The sequence below is a fragment of the Amborella trichopoda genome, chromosome 11, assembly GCF_054954075.1.
Source record: "Amborella trichopoda isolate Santa Cruz 75 chromosome 11, AtrichopodaSantaCruz75HAP2 v2.0, whole genome shotgun sequence".
In the NCBI taxonomy this organism is placed as follows: Eukaryota; Viridiplantae; Streptophyta; class Magnoliopsida; order Amborellales; family Amborellaceae; genus Amborella; species Amborella trichopoda.
The window spans coordinates 8,606,537-8,622,144 of NC_142346.1; positions in this window are offsets into that span (position 1 = coordinate 8,606,537).

Here is a 15,608-nt window from a genome sequence, read left to right on the forward strand (position 1 = left end):
AGGTCCAATCGGGTCCATTGTGACCCCTAAACTCTGCCTACGATTAATTATAGGCCCCTAAATTTTGGGGTTGTGAACTCTTTAACCCAGTGTTTTAAAAAACGACGAGTCGAACCGGACTCGCCCGGGTTCGACTCGGAAACACGCGTGCGCCGTACAGGTTCCAACCAAAAACCGGGAACCTCTTGGTTCTAGAGTGGAACCGTCGCCGGTTTAGCCCGGTTCTAGAGTGGAACAGCCGGTTCTATCCGGTTCAGCCCGGTTCACACACATGCGAGCGTGCCCCATACACACTCACACGCGCATACGTGTGTCCAAGCGCACGCGCGAGCGTGCCCCACGCACACTCACACGTGCACACGCGCATCAGGTCGGGTATTCCCATCAGGTCCCAGGTCCAATCGGGTCCATTGTGACCCCTAAACTCCACCTACGATTAATTAGTGTTTTAAAAAATGGCGAGTCGAACCGGACTCGCCCGAGTAGAACCGGACTCGCCCGAGTTCGACTCGAAAACACGCGTGCGCCGTGCGGGTTCCAACCAAAAACCGGGAACCTCTTGGTTCTAGAGTGGAACCGTCACCGGTTTAGCCAGATTCTAGAGTGGAACAGCCGGTTCAGCCCGGTTCACACATGTGCGAGCGTGCTCCACATCAGGTCCCAGGTCCAATCGGGTCCATTGTGACCCCTAAACTCCGCCTACGATTAATTATAGGCCCCTAAATTTTGGGGTTGTGAACTCTTTAACCCAGTGTTTCAAAAAACGACGAGTCGAACCGGACTCGCCCGGGTTCGACTCGGAAACACGTGTGCGCCGTGCGGGTTCCAACCAAAAACCGGGAACCTCTTGGTTCTAGAGTGGAACCGTCGCCGGTTTAGCCCGGTTCTAGAGTGGAACAGCCGGTTCTATCCCGTTTAGCCCGGTTCACACACATGCGAGCGTGCCGCATACACACTCACACGCGCATACGTGTGTCCAAGCGCAGGTGCGAGCGTGCCCCATGCACACTCACACGTGCACACGCGCATCAGGTCGGGTATTCCCATCAGGTCCCAGGTCCAATCGGGTCCATTGTGACCTCTAAACTCCACCTACGATTAATTAGTGTTTTAAAAAACGGCAAGTCGAACCGGACTCGCCCGAGTTCGACTCGAAAACACTCGTGCGCCGTGCGGGTTCCAACCAAAAACCGGGAACCTCTTGGTTCTAGAGTGGAACCGTCGCCGGTTTAGCCCGATTCTAGAGTGGAACAGCCGATTCAGCCCGGTTCACACATGTGCGGGCGTGCTCCACACACACTCATACGCGCATACGTGTGTCCACGCGTACGTGCAAGCGTGCCCCACACACACTCACACGTGCATGCGCGCATTCAAGTGCATGTGCAAGCGTGCCTCACAACACTCACACGTGCACACAAGCGCACGTGTGAGGTTGCCCTAATATTCTTATACACATTTTATAACTCATATTGTATAGGTATTTTATATACCAAAGTTGAATACCCATCTTTCGATGTGGGATAATTCCCAAATATCATTAAATGAAAACGAAATGTAAATATAGTCTATTAATCAGCAATTTATAATCACATGTAGTTAGATGGCTTGATGGTTATGATTTTGATTTTTTTACTTGAAGTCCCAAGGTCGAATCCCCTTGGGCATGTGTTGCATTTTTTCTATGTATATAGTGGTTGGTATAAATATAAATATTTTTGTTGTATTCGAATCCCCTTGGCCATGTGTTGCATTTTTGTTGTATATATAGTGGTTGGTATAAATATAAATATTTTTGTTGTGTATATAGTGGTTGGTATAAATATAAATATTTTTGTAAGTAATATAAAAGACATAAAAAAATGAAAAAAAAAAAAATTTAATTTGTTATATAACAGTTAAGTTTTGTTGTATATAGTGGTATAATTATTTTTGTAAATAATATAAAAGGTATAAAAAAAATAAAATAAATTGTTTATTCTATTTGAAATCTCCATCTTTCTACTAACAATCTCTTTTACTAAATTTATTATAGAAACCTAAAAAAATAAATTTTTGAAAAATTGAAGTGTTATTTCCAAAATTTGTACGCATTTTATTAATTTTTACATTGATAACCAAATCTTTTATTTTATTTATGAATATTTACATTATAGATCATGTAATGTACTATTTTTCTTACATTTTTCAATAATACATTTTAAATTAGATAATATTATAAAATGTTTTTAATTTGTTATTATAAAATATTTTTAATTTTTAATTTGTTATTATTTGTCTAATAAAATAATTATAAAATATAAACTAATAATTATAATTTTCAGTATATAATATTATAATTAGTGAGCTTGTAATAATTTTGGATTATAGTTAGTTAGGCTGTAATAGTTTGGGTTTTTTTAGCGGGTTAGGGTTTTTTGCCAAAACGAGATTTTAATAGCCATTATTTCATTGATTAGTCTACTCTTTATAATAGTCCATATATAATTATATATTTTATCCATGATTTTTCTTTTATGTGATGCAAATTTAATAGTTAAAATAAGTTTATACAGGGAAAGAACATCTCAATATTCACAAATTGTTAAAAAAAATTGAAAGTTAATAATGTAGTACCCTAATTTTTTATTGGATTCTTAAAATACAACATTTATAATGAATTTTAATAATTTTTTCGGATTTTTTTGAATCTTTAATCTGATCGATTCAGCCGATTTCCGATCCGGATCGAAGATTCCCCGTTCCCGGTCACCGATCCGCTTTTTAAGCCATTGCTTTAACCCTTAGATTAATGTCAATAAAAATAATTTCTCAATGATACCCTTATGTACTTAAAAATACCAATATTTCGAGATTGGGTAGATATTATTTAATTTTTAAATGGTAAGATTAAAGGTTAGAGAACTCAAAATTTCAATTTTTTTAAAAAATTATCATCTAGTAATTTTTAAATAGTACTCAAAATTTTAGATTAAATAGTACCCAAAATTTTAGATTGAGTAGGTTTATTTTTATTTTATTATTTTAAATAAATTTTTTAAATAATACCAAATTTTAGAATGAGAAAATTCTCCGGAAAGGGTCTTTAGACCTAGGAATTGGAAGTTCAGATTCCCGTTAGTAGCGGCGAGGTTCCCTGTGAAACTGTTGAAGGGGAAGTATGAAATGCGAGTACTAAAGTTTCCTACAGTGTTAACATTTCATCAACTTTCCGATGTTGAAAACCTTCTAAGCAACTTTGGTGTAGTATCTCAGGGCATGTTTGGTAGGTATATTTTCATATGAAAATTATATTACACACGTTTGATACAAGACAAATGCTCATGAAAAATTTTCCCATGATAAAAGATTTTACCACAAATTAACCAATTCATGTAAAAATAGAACACATCTTTTGAAGTGGGGAAATATTATAACAGGTTTATTTTCACACACTGCCGTCCACTTTATCAAAGACAATTAATTCTACCAAAATAGCCCAACGGGTTAGAGAGAGAAATTATAACAATTTTAAGTTTTAGAAAAGGAAAGTATCTTACAAACTTAAAAAAAGAGGCTATATTTAATTTTAGAGAGAGAAACTACCTAAATAATTTTTTAAAGAGAAACTACCTCAAAAAATTTAGATAGAGAAACTATTTCAAATTTTAAGTTTTAGATAAAGAAAGCATCTTACAATTTTAGAGAAAGAAACTATATCAAATTTTAGAGAGAGTATCTAAAAATTTTTAGAGATAGAAACTATCTCAAATTCTTTAGAAAGAGAAACTATCTCAAATTCTTTAGAAAGAGAAACTATCACAAATTTTATCTAAAGTACCTGAAATTTTTTAGAAAGACTAATTATCTCAAAATATTTAATGAGTCAAATTATATCAAATTTTAAGTTTTAAAGAAAGAAAGTATATTAAAATATTAGAGAGAGAAACTGCCTAAAAAGTTTTAGGGAGAGAAACTACTTAAAAATTTTAGAAAGATAAACTATCTCAAATTTTAAGTTTTAGAGAGAGTATCTTAAAATTATAAAGAGAGAAACTACATCAAATTTTAGAGAGAAACAACCAAAATTTTTTAAAAAAGAGAAACTATCTCAAAAGTTTTAGATAGAAAAACTACAAAATTTTAAATTTTAGAGAGAGAAGGTATATTAAATTTTTTAGAGTGGAACATTTTTAGAGAGAGAAACTATCTCAACAGAGATAGGCTATCTCAAATCCAAATTTTTAGAGAGAGAAATTATCTCAAAAATTTTAGAGAATGTAATTATCTTAAAAATTATGTTTTAGAGAGAGAAATTGTCTCAAAAAATTTAGGCAGAGAAACTAATCAAATTTAAAATTTTAAAGAGATAAAATATTTCAAAATTCTTAGAGAGAGAAACTATCACAAAATTTCAAGTTCGTTGCGTTCTCTATCTCTCTACTTGTTTTCAACTGTGTTTACCAAACATGACAAAAAACATGCTTGAATAATTTTTTTCTATAAACTGTTTACATAATGTAAATATTTTACATGTAAATACTTTCATGTCAAACCTTCACGCACCAAACGACCCCTTAGGTTATTGGATCCTAGAAATATATTATCCAGAAAATTTAATTTCTTGGGAAATATAGGTTTTTATAAATATATAGATTTTATTGTTTGGATATCATACCTAGAAGACACATTAATGTTGTTTCGATCATTTGGTAGAAAAATTTCTCAAATAAATTCCTAGCATTAGTTTTGCTTATAATTATCCTCAAACTTATTTACTAAGTTAAATTTATCATACTATATTGAAACATTTTGATATCTTTTTCCCTTTTACTTTCTCATTAATTTTTTTTGGTCGTATTGTTTTTCTTATAATGTAATTTACTCTTTTTACTTGGACAAGTAGATTTTAATGTATAGGCATGATGCATTTTTATCCAAGTATTTTTATTCCTCCTAGGCCACTTTTTCACACGCGATTGCAAAAAGAATATTCTCATGTGCATATAAGGTACTGTTTCTTAATTATCATCGATCTCAATCCAAAAAAAAAAACCTTAAAACTCAAATATCCTATACATCTCAAGTTGTTAATTTCACTACGAAAGATAACTCGGCCCAAAATTATCCAATAAACGAATATAAAAGAGTAATGATCCTACGAGATCCTCTAATGCACACGACTTCATGGGACCCCAATCTGTAACCGTTGAATCTCCATCCGCATCTCGAGGATAGATGAGAGATGGAGAGATGGAGCCTCTTTAGATCAAGCATATCCTCTTCAGCTCAACAAGTCATTTGGGTTCTGTAAACAAATCAAAAGTATGAGGCCTTAAAAAATAGGAAAGTCCATTAGATAGCAGAGATGGAGCTCACCAAAAAGCTCATAGGAAATTCCGATTTGAATGAATCTTCTCCTCAAGAAATGTGGGCATCATTTCTTTTTTAAGGACTCCAATTTTTTATGAGAGTATATTTAGGTGCATCCTCCCTCTCTCTCTCTCTTAATTAAGAGCTTTCTCTCTCTCTAGTTTTTTAATTTCCTCTCCCTTTCTTTAGTTTCTTCTTCTATCTTTCAAACCATAGCAAAAGGCGAAAAAAAAGACTGTAGATGAACTTTTAGCCATGGCAAGGGGAAAAGAAAGCCCATAAAGAAAGTTTCAGCCATGGCAAAAGGAAGGAGAAAACTCATGAAGATGGTTTCAAAGACAAACTGCTCAAACATGGCAAGAAGAACCTCCAGGGGTTTGTTTCTGAATTTTCCATCAGTTTCTTTTGACCTTGTCTGGCTCTCTCATGGTTTCTTTCGTCTCTCTTTCTCTCACTTGCAAAGAAACGACAAACAGCAAAAGGCCATAACACCCTTTGAAGGAGGCCATATGAAATCACATGGTGAGGGAGGAAACATTCAAAGGTCATGATGCAAAGAGAAAAATAATAAACTAGAAAATAAATAAATGTTTGAGAGAATGTATCTCTCCAAAATCTGCAAGGGAATCAACCCCAACTAGATTTTTTCACAATATCAAATTTACTCAATTCCAACATCTTCTCTTTACAATGAAGGGACATCTTTTTTTAAATACACTTAAAATAAATAAATAAATAAAACAACCCACAAAAAATAAATTCTCTCTTATCTCTTTCTCTCTAACTTCCATATAAGTCTCTATCTTCCTCGATCTTTCTACATAATTCATACTTATCTTAAAATATAAGCTATTTTCTAACCAAAAAATAGGCATTTTTGGGTGGCAACTCAGGCCCCTACTAAAACTCACACACAAAAATAAATCCTCCCACCTAACGTATCCGAGGGCAATTCCTATTCCTAAGAAAATAAATAAAAAATATAACAACACAAAAATTTTGAATGTTCTAAATATCTTTCTACATCAAGTCAGCAAGCAGCAATTGCCTGGTTTGGGTGGGATTGCCTCAAGGTTTAATGACTCAAAGTTACTAGTTTGAGAGCGAAAGAAGTCAGCAAGCAGCAATTGCCTGGTTTGGGTGGGATTGCCGCAAGGTTTAATGACTCAAAGTTACTAGTTTGAGAGCGAAAGAATAAAGGAGGACACTGGTGGGTGGGGATGAGAGGAGAAGTTTGGGTGGGTGGGGGATTAAAGGAGCTGAATGAAAAGAAATCTTACACAGAGAAATGGCAATTGGGTGGGACTTAGAAGCTTAGAGAGAGAGAAATGAGAGGGCATCGGCATATGGGGATGAGAGAAGTGAGAGAGAGAGAGAGAGGTGTGGAAAGTTCATCGGGGGTGGGAAAGAGAGACGTTGCCGTTTAACTAGAAGACGTAACATCCACTTTTATTTTTGATATGCGGATGAGATCCTACGGTTATGGATTGAGGTTCTATAGTCTTCATGTGTGTGGAGGTCTCATAATATCATTACTCTTTTGATCGAGACCTTCAATCTGAGAAAGAGCTTCAAAGACACTGGAAATTTGTTGGATCCCGTGCCAACTTAAGTTCTCTCTCAATGGATGCTAAAGTATCTACAGCTTAGCCAACTATGTTAGATAAAACTGTCTTTTCTTCTTTGCTAGTTTAGGAGATGATGGTTTAGCTATGGTTCTAGTATTCCTTCTAAAAATTATCGACTGTGTAGGTATCTCCGGTACCTCCTCATCATCTTCCATATCAACATCAAAATATTTGACCTTGTGTCACCTTGACCCTCATCATTGGCTTCTGCATATCTGCTTCTAGCATGGCCTTTGTCTTCGCATCGGCCCCTTCGACCACAATGTTATTAACAATTATACTCATCCTCCTCTAATATTTGTAGGCTCTGTCTCAAAAATGTCGTGCATCTTGATTTTTCTACACAAGTAGAGAATTATGCACATATTGAAGTGACTCAGCATGGTATATCCGATGACAATATAGAAACCAAGGTAAAATACGAACCTAACAATAATCATCCCATACCACACTATCAACAGTGAACATTTGCTTGGCCTTGTCCCATCCAAAACCGCTTTGATTCTTTAAATCACGTATGGGCCAATAATATCATTTCATTGTTTTCAATTTGTGTTTGAAGACATCCCTTTTTAGGGTATTCCAATTTGGACAAAAAAAATTTCCTCTACCTTAAGCTATTGTGAAATCTTGAAATACTTTCATGGCTTCTTACATAAGAGAACTTGTTTAACAAGCAGTTCTAACGTAGCAGTTTTCATCACTGATGTCCATTTTACTTTGTTCTCTTTACCTTTCGGTTGTATTACATTATCCATACCCAATAGATTGAGCTCGACATTTAATTAGCTAAGCATATGAGAGGATTGTCATATATCATGCATTGTACGAGAGAGAGAGAGAGAGAGATTGCAAAATTCATACACTATCGTACTCAACATTGATTTTGAAATGTTGAGAACTATGAATTATGATGAGATACAATAATATCATATTCAACCTTGATTCTGAAATGATGAATACTGAGAATTACGATGAGGTACATAATCACTCCACATTTTTATTGCAACGTCTTCTCGAAATTAAGACCAATCATCTCTCCCTTTGGCTCGCCCAAATAAATCTTAACCTGGAACATCTGGTTCATAATCATTACTTGGATCATAATTCTTGATTTCATCTGGAATTTTAATATCGCCAACACCATCCTTGCCCATGAGAAAATTGTGTAGGATACATGATGCTAGGACTATCTTAACTTGTGTTTTGATTGGATAGGTGTTTGCAACTTTCAGGATCAGAAGATGTGCTTTCAAAACTTCAAATGCACGCTCTATGGCATTTCTCAATGATTAATGTCATCTGTGAGCAGCTCTTTATAGTTCTATGTTGTACTCCTGTGAGGACCAAAATCATCAAATGGTAGTGAGTTTAAGCGATACAACGCAAGAAAACCTGCAATGATCGGGTACTCAGCATCCACAAGGTAGTATTTCCCTACAATGTAAAAAGAATGATAGGAATTTGTCAATGTTTTGCTCCTATATGGTTTTAATTGTATATCACTTCTAAATAAAGAATAAATGTAATTCTAGATATGGAAAGAGGATTGTCACAGGTCAATGCAGATTGCAAAACACGAGAATATAATGCAAATCGTTCGCATCTGGCTTGAACATATTGGAATCTCAGGTTGAATGAGTAAGCACCCATACATTCTGTGATTTTTATAGATCAGTCATTACAATGGCTGGCTGGAATGTGGGTGCCATCAATGGCTCCCAACAATACTATTAATGTATAACAATCAACAATATAAAAAAGATTGCCAGTAAATGATCATATAACAATGTATATTAACAATATACAATGCCTTAAAATAAGGGTAATTTGTTTCTTGTTGCTGATTTCAGGGGGTGTGTTTGGCTCTTGTGACATTAAAAAATCACGGTGGAGCATCAATACCCAGTTAAAGTGTCGGCTGAAAGTCTCCCCATAATGACCAAATTGATGGTCTTCTTTATATTGTGATAAGTATGTGCAAGGAAATCTAATTATTCGTCGAACAAGACACCCATCATATAACTTAAGTACTTTCTGTTGGGTTTATGTGGCCTTTAAAGGCCTTATGCGTATGTAATGTAGAATATTTATTCTAAAATGATCCTTGCTTAGGTAGAATCGTCTCATGCATGGCTTGCAAGGCTACGGGGGCCCACGGGCCGCATGAGTGGGTGCGTGTCATGTAGGCCTAATAGGCCCAAAATTGACCTAGAACTTCCAAAAGGCCTTTTGAGGCCGTTTTTACTAAAATTGGCCAGATGGAACCCAGATAAATCCAAAAGAAATTTCAAGCTAGTGGGAATATCATTTGGATAATTAAAAATTAATTTTTGAGATTTTTATAATTAACCCTGGTCTTCTCCTATATAAAACTCCTCACAAAATCTAGAAATTCGTCCCAAAAATTCCCAATAAAAATCCCAAAAGCCCCAAAAACTTAGGAAACGATTTGGAAAAACCCTTAAATCTAGGTAAACCTAGAAAACCCTAGGCTAAAAACTTTAGGCCAAAATCCCTCCAAAGATATCTATAAAAATTTTAAATCAAAACCCTAGGAACAAGATCTCTTATATCCAAAATTATTAATACGAATTTTTCGAGAAAGCAAGAGAAGGCCTCAAAGGTGTAGATCAACCCACGATCTTGATTAGGACCCCAAGTCTGGGTTTTCTCAGGTAAGTGATCTCTTCCTTTTCTTTTAGTTATTCTTTTATTTTTTGATTTCTTAGTTTAGCTTTAGATTTTTGCTATTAAAGATTTGTTTTTGGTGTAATATTTCAGCTCGAGCTACTAACATATCCAAAAAAAGTTCATATCTCTCATATCTATAATTTTGAATCTGTAATTCAACCGGCCCCGCTTCTCTATTGATCTATTTTATTTTAACTCGTTTGGAATAGATATTTGAGGGGATCTCATTCAAAATCTGTACATATTGGCGCATAAACAATTTGGCGCCTACTGTCGGACAAGCATTTCATGTTCTATTTAAAGGTAGGCACCCACGGTGGCGCATAAACATATTTTCATTATTTAGCATTGAGCAAGCATTTCATGAGAGGGAGGGCATCAATTAAAGTCCCTCATGTTCTTTTTCGGTTGCAGTTATAATTATGGTTATTTTAATTTATTCCCTCATCATCCTTTAACCCAGTGCTCACAAATCGAACCCGGCGAAGGTAGTCGGTCCTGGCCAAGCCAAGTTACTTGGACAAGTTTAAAAAATTAACACATGAATTCATGTATATATAATATGTCATTTGCATTTATGATACTAAAGTGTCGAATGGCGTGCTAGACAGGTTTACCCATCTGAGGGAGACTTATATGTGATACATCTTGGTATGATTCCTTATTTTCATTACATGTTTTCTTTTTGTTAAAAAAAAAAAGAAATATCACAATCGATATATAATTAGCCTTCCACTTTTGTTTATAAAATTTTTGGTCGTGCAATGGGTAGGGCATAGCACTCGTTGTAAGAGGTTTTTGGTTCAAATCATCCTCTGTAAAGCCAATGATAGCAAAAATATGTGTATAGTGTACTCACGGTAAACTCACCTCTCTCATAGAGAGAGCCAAGTTACTCAGCTGAATCTATATACCCATCCGAGTCTCGAAACACTGGTTCTTACTGATATTGATTCTTGCGGGAAGAAACAATTGCGTTGTTGTATCAAGAAATAAGATGGAAGATACTACTTGGTCTGTTTTACTACCGAATTTCTTTTGCGTCAGTTTTACCTATGTCAGTTTTTTTTTTTTTGTTAGAATACACCTTTTCTTCGTTGTCCATGATTGTTTTTCTTCTAGATTTCCTTTGCTTCAATTTTACATATGTTGTTGAAGTCATAGAACTTGGAACGGTGAATGCTATGTTTATAAAGATGGGAGATGGACTTCCTTCACTGTAGAGAGAGGGAGTTAATCATGGATAATATTGGCGGGATTTTTTCAATGGAGGAGGATAGAGATGTTGGGTGTGTGTGGTCATTAAAGGACATATGAGTGCTTATAATTGAATTTTTGATATAATGGAACATAAACTCAGTGGGAGTGTGGTCATGTGTGGACAATACTAACCAACCGATGTTTGTTGATACCGGACTGAGCCAGGCCAGTCGGTTGGGAAAAACCCATGTTATCTGGGCATAGAGATTAAATGGATAAGGGTTATAATGGGTCATCCCTTGATGAGGTCAACGTATGCCCGGATGAGTGAGCCGATGGACTGTGTGGCCCTTGTGTGTAATAGAGGACTTCAGAAACGGGAGTCAAAGCCTCATCTGCATATCATCACACGACATGCATATACGATAGCCATTTCAGAAAAATAAATCATCTTTCAAGGTGAAGCTTGCGCATGTACGAGAGATTACCCCTATGCATCATAGAGTTGTAGTTGCATCTGGTCGACGTGACCTTAGTTCATCACTAGATGAGAACTTGAAATCTACAGACTGTGATTACGAGTCCCTGCCCATTGGCTAGACTTCGATGACCCACTAAAGAGCCCTACACAGACTATGGGTCGTGGGCAACACTAGGTCAGTTTGAGAAAGTAAGTGTGGACTGTAGTCAATAATAGAAGGTAGAGTACCCCAGTGTTTATTTATTATTCCTAAGCCGTATATATCATTTTCCCATCATAAGTATTTAATTATATTTTTTTTAATGTTATATGATTTTTAGAATTGATATTTGAAGTTTTCTGAATCTTTTGGTATTTTATTTATGAAATTTGGATTTATAAAAACAAAGATATTGATTTTATATTAATTTAATTATTCAAATTGGATTTTATGAATTTTTAAAAATGACAAATTATTTTAAATAATTTTAATATTACATGGAAGGCCCAAATATGTATGTAGGCCCACCATGACAATTTGGTGGGGCCCATGAAGTGCCACCTAATACTCAAGTAAAAAATTGAATTACAATTTTTAATGAGTCATTAGGTGAGACATTACTTATTATGATAGGGCTGCAGCCCTATCAAACCATTTTCCTTGAAGCATCGAGCCGAGGGTTGTAACGGGATAAAAAAGTAGGGGACACATCATTTTTCGAAAAGAAATTGCCAAATAAATAATTGAGATCCAACATAATGCAAATCTTTAACCATATTTCGGTGATTTAGACCTTCCATCTTATTAGTCCTGCTATTTGATTAGTTATGGTTTAAAAATCTCTTGCCTTGAACAAATATTAGCCTCTCAATGAAATTTTCAATAATTTAGACCAAAATCCCACTTTCGTGGCTCCATCAAACAAGTGGTATTGCAATCCCTAGGAATAGCAGATTTATTAATTGGGAAAATTTCGTATAGAACCTTAATTTTTCGTATTATTTCATGATAGACTTTCATTCCATTTTTCTTTTAAGTGGCATAAGGAAATCCCCAGAGATTTCACCATACCCCTTCATCTCTTATCTCATTCTTGTATTGACTTATGATCACAAAAATTAACCCCAAAAATGTTTTTCAGACCATTTCAACCCAAAAACTTTTTTAATAGGTGAAAAGGGCAAAATAGGGTCAAATTTTTTTTTGGGTTGAAATGGTATAAAAATATTAACTGAGGCTAATTTTTATGGTCAAAAGTCAATAAAATAGGGAGATAAGAAATGTGAGGGAGCGGCGAAATCTTTAGAGGTTTCCTTATGCCGCTTGAAAGAAAAACAGAATGAGGGTCTACTATGAAATAATATAATGAATTAGGATTTTATATGAAATTTTCCCTTAGTAATTTCTAATCTTTTAGAACATAGATTTCCAGACCCAAAAAGTTTAGATTTCCAGACCCAAAAAGTTTGTAGATCCCCCTTACCTGAATACCCTTTTGTAATATATTAATCATTGCAAGTGGGAAATTGAGAACTAGCCCCAAAACATGGCAACTCCAATAATATGACAACAAATATTTTTTTTCTCGAGGCTGTAAGAAAGACCTATGCGATATTTGGCCTGGGAATACAATTTTTTTTTTTAATGATAATAATCACCCTTTTTTATTTTGGCAAAAAGATCACTTACAGATTGTCTTATTACAATTAATAAATATTTTAAAATAAAACAGCACAACAATAAAATAAAACTCAACCACTTGATATCATTTATTCATCCTAATACTATGCTTGAGAATAAAAATAAAAGAGAAAAAAAGTAAAAAAAAAGATGCCGAAAATTACCTCAATCGGGTTTTTTACACCCCTCACCCTTAAATTAGGTCATGAGAGAGATGGAGAGTCTTTAGGGTTGGGGCGTGCCCCCTAGGGTTTTTAGGAGACAGTTAGAGAGAGAAAATCAGAGAAGAGAGAGAGAGGGGCATGACCCTTAGGGAGAGAGAGAGAGAGAGAGAGGTGTGGAGATGGGAGGAGAGTAACCCTATTTATTGTGAAATTTAGGTCTAGGGTTTCTTTAGGGTTTCTCATAATTTACCTTTTTTTTTAGATTGAATATAGACCGCTGATCAATGTGTCTTGTGGGGTAAGAGATCTGTGTCATCCATTCCATAGATGGGTCATCAACATTATGGAAGGTGCATGAACCATTTTTTCCCTTTCTTTAAACCATTTTCCCATCAATATATTTAAATAAATTAAATCTATTAAAGATATCATGCATTTCATAAAAGTGCATAATCCATCTCATATATATTCCATAAGAATATATCTAATAATATCAAGTTTATATACACCTTCAATAATCAAGATAAGATATGGTCAATATTTCCTAATCAATATTTTACCATATGCTACAAGATATAGTTACCATATTTTATAAACTTGAACACAAAGCAACAAGAGAAGGTATCTAAGGGTGGGGCGTGCTACCCATGTATGGCATGTGGGGCCCCACCAAATACCCACATGGTCGGCCCATGTGCACTATGGGCCCCCCATGTATTTTTTAATAAATATTTTAAAATTAAACAAAATGAATTTTAAAACATTATAACTTTCTAAATTAATAACTTCATTTTTATAAGTCCAAAAATAAGAAATAAAATATCAAATGACTTATAAATTTTCAAATAATAAATCTAAAATAATTTCAATAATAAAATGAACATAATTAAATTAATATGATGGGAAAATGATCCATATGTTTTTAGGAATTCGATCTGTAAATATGGGGTACTCCACCTTCAATTGTGGACGACAAACCACACTAGCTTCATTGAACCGACCCAGTGTTTCCCATAACCCACAGTCCAAGCAAGGGCTCATTAGCATATCACCAAAGTCAGGTCGATGAATCAAGGGGTCGCAATCCCAGTCTTTGGATTACAGATCCGCCCTTAGAGATGAGTCAAGGTCACCACGACCTAATACGACCACAGCTCTATGGTGCATAAAGTTATCTCTCGCACATGTATGTGCTTCACCCAAAGGTGGATATCTTGCTTTCCCAAACGATCTACCGATATGCATGCCGTACGATGGAACATGGATGGAGTTTTGGCCCTCGTCTTTGTAAGCCTACCATCACACACAAGAGTCACACAGTCCCTCGGCTCACTCATCAAGGCATAAGCTTCGACCTCATCAAGGGCTAATCCAAAACCCTTCTCGGTTTATTTTTTATGCCCAGGTACCTTGGGTTTTCAAACCGACTGGCCTATATCGTCAAACACAGTCTAGTATCTGCAAACATCATTTGCTTAGTATGGTTTTCGAGGGACCACACTCCCACTGAGTTTATATTCCATTATAATAAATGTTTTTCATTACACACTCATAAGGCCACATAAACCCAACATGGGCAACTCTTATCGGAATACTATCCAATGAAAAAACATACAAAAAGACCATTTGCTTTTGGTACAAACAGATTACAAATGCTCGTCTGTAAAATTTCAACTCTAGCGATTATAAAAGTGTTAATGACTAGACCCAAAGTTCAAAACAAAACAAAATAAAAAATTGAAATTCATGGTACGCCCCAAGCCATCTAATTTGACATCTACCAGATAGGAACAAGTATGATCTACTTGTAACGAAAATAAATAGTTTCATGGTATAGAATCCCTTGCTCAATACCTTATTAGGATCAAAATACATGAACTCTATAATACAATAAACACTTATTTACTTGGAATATTAGCTGATGAGTAGATGTTCTCACTCAACTCAAATATTTTCCTTGCATATTTTTTGTGTTTGAGACTTTGAGGTAAATATTTACCGGAAATCTGGATGGTGAAGAACAATCACCCCATAGTAGGACAATTGATCATTTATTTTTTTTGAGTGGTTAGGTGGGAATCAAACGAACCATTTCATAAAAGTCATTGTGGCCAAAAACAATGTACTTATGGTGGCCATAATCATTGTACTCCAACAACATTGATAGCAGCTAAGGTGGATTATATCTAGTTGCGTCGAAAAGCAAAGACTGCACCTCCTATGAAATGAAATCAAAGAAAAGCTAAAGATATTTTGCTCCCGGAGGAGTACAATGCCCATTTACTACCTCGGGTAAAACCCCACTTAGAATAAATTTAGACCCTAAATTTTGATGATGTAACCTCTTCTTCATCCCCATACATTAACCTCAATAAAAAGAATTTCCTAATTGTACCCGCTATGCTTGAGCAAAATAATTTCTCTAGATT